At 35.7% G+C, this 2,500-nt stretch overlaps 1 long non-coding RNA gene and 1 pseudogene across 2 annotated transcripts in view; one reads left to right on the forward strand and one right to left on the reverse strand.

The window, feature by feature from the left end:
* LOC148729725 (NFX1-type zinc finger-containing protein 1-like) overlaps positions 1-2,500 on the forward strand; it is a 32,912-nt pseudogene that overhangs the window by 1,972 nt on the left and 28,440 nt on the right. The gene's annotated exons all lie outside the window — the stretch shown is intronic.
* Positions 1,660-2,500, reverse strand: part of LOC148729726 (uncharacterized) — a 3,264-nt gene continuing 2,423 nt past the window's right edge. Inside the window, exon 2 of the long non-coding RNA XR_016001164.1 lies at positions 1,660-2,500. This exon is cut by the window's right edge and continues 221 nt beyond it. This is a non-coding gene — a long non-coding RNA (uncharacterized LOC148729726).

Genomic DNA, 2,500 nt, shown 5'->3' on the forward strand with positions numbered 1-2,500 from the left:
CGTCCTAATATGATACCTGTCAGCCATTTTGACAAGCAGGAAAATCAAGCACAACCATATTTGGAATTTCTCCAAAGTACTCTTTTCCAAAAAAAAACAACTTAGCAGCAGAGCTTACATAGATATTGAAGTTTCTAAATATCATAGAACCTATTTGGGGAAAATTATATTTTGGCAATGGGTATTGAAGACATCTGAGGCAAGTTGCAGAAAATTGCAAAATTGGAAATTTTGAGGGCTCCAGTATTTGACTCAAACAGGCTTTAGATAGAGAATATCAGCTTTAGAAGTATTTTCTATCATCTTATCTGTTATCTACATTTGATTGACTATGTTTTGGCCCACTAATTTGATAAAATCTAAATTGAAACAAAGCCTGCCTTGCAACTTTTGGAAATTTCTTCAGGATGCTTTTGTCATATAGTTGGGCCTCTCCTCATTTTGCTCGCTGTATTTTATTGACCAAATCTTGCACAGGCTCTAGTTGAAAGGTCAACTCTAACAGGCTGGCCTTACCGAACATCTACTTTTAGACCACAGATGATGATGCATCAACTTGAATAAAGAACAGTCGAACAGGTCAAACACATTCGTGTCGAGCATCGAAATAATTCATCAATACAATCTATTCAGGAAGTTTAATAGATTCATCAAGATCACAGCCAACCAAATGCATATCTGTGACAACTCTGAATTAAGTCTGACAAAATCAAGCCATACATTCTGTGGTGCATGGTTGAGAAGCAAAGAAATCGTTGTTCATGACCAAACATGTAGACCGGAAATGTGATGAGCAAAACTGCTGACCAGATGTACTTTTAATATGTGATTTTTGTGCTTTTTGTTTGTTTTTGTAGCTTCAGATAAAGCGACATTGTCATAATGGCATTCATGTCTCCTCCTAAGATATTCTTGGTACAACATATCATTGATAGAGAGGTGAAAGGACAAATTTTGATCTGATTTTATGACTGTTTTACAGTGGTGAATAAAGTGGACAAAAGAAAAGTGCTTCACTGATCGTTTCACACAACCTGATATTTGTCCACATAAGCCACCCATGTTTCCTGGGTTTGTTTGTTTTTTTTATTCATTGCTTATTGGATATCAATGATGGCCTGCATGTAAGATACGTCACTGATCTGAGACATTAGTGTACACATTAGAAGTTACGAAGTTGGAATTTTTGACCCACCTCTCCTCCAGAAATAAATAAGTCTTCTCCAGGCCGATAAATTTTTACATTCTGTACCTAATACCTACCCAAATTTTGCCATTCTTGCTGTTTGTTTATTTACTTATTCATTTATTTGTTTGTTGTTGTTGTTGTTTGTTTGTTGTTGTCTTTCTTGGTGGGGGAAGGGGTGACCTGAAGTAAATTTGTGCCGTTGGTCAATAACACTGTAAGGAAAATTTGCATATCGTCATGCGAAAGAAAATATCCTGCTTGGGACAATGGAAAGTTGTTCTTTTTTAAATCCCAGAGGGGACATTTGTGAGTGCACTGGAAACAATATAAAACTCAGTATATTTCGAAGGGATATTTTCAGGCTATAAACCGTGATGAAATCAGCAACGAAAAGGATCTAATTCTTTGCCATGCAGGTAAATACATGTAACATTTCACACTCAGGTTCTTCATTCTCTTGTCACGAATAGTTAATCATAACTGAATTTGTACTTGCATTTTCACAGTCTAAAAAGCAATTTTTTTTTTGTTTTTGGGTGCAGCTATTATGATCATGTATTTAATTTTCACCCTAGCTTCAGTTCAGCTTCATTGACTTTGTTTTTGTTTTCAGATTTATTTTAAGATGCATATTCTCAGCACCTGTTTAAGAAACTATGGTTTTCTTCGTGTATGGTTACATTGTTGTTGCACTGTTTCTAAGTCTGTTTGCATCAAGGTACTAGATATGCCTAAATGCATACATTTTTTTCTAGGATTTTTTTATGTTAATTACGATGAAGCAAGCTCGCTTGATATTTGTCTACATCACCGAGATCGTCTGGGGATTAACTGGAGGAACTGGTGCAAAAACTGTGAAGTAACACCCACTATGAAATCAAAACCCATGAAAATCTTGTGAATTTATTCATGGTAAACTCACAGATTTTTCACAGGATTTTCATGGTTAAATCAATGGCTTTTTTATGGTCTCAGTGCCATGAAAAAAACATGAAAAATCCAATGAAAAATCCAATGAAAAACCCGTGAAAATTTGTCATATTCACAACCCATGAAACATTGTGTAAAGTGACCTAGAAGCCATGAAATACCCTTTTCAAACTCATTAAAAATTCATCAAGTTACCAGCCAATCAGGATACGCCAATTTGGCCACATGTGTGCGTTTAGAAACCTCGATGAAACATTGGACAGAGGCTTTTCCACTATACTTTGATGAAATATCAAACCCTAGAGCTTGATAAAATGTCAAACCCCACTGATGGGTACTTTTACCAGATGCTGCCTTTGCCACTCTTCGAATATTCCATAA

The sequence above is a fragment of the Stylophora pistillata genome, chromosome 5 (genome assembly GCF_964205215.1).
Source record: "Stylophora pistillata chromosome 5, jaStyPist1.2, whole genome shotgun sequence".
In the NCBI taxonomy this organism is placed as follows: domain Eukaryota; kingdom Metazoa; phylum Cnidaria; class Anthozoa; order Scleractinia; family Pocilloporidae; genus Stylophora; species Stylophora pistillata.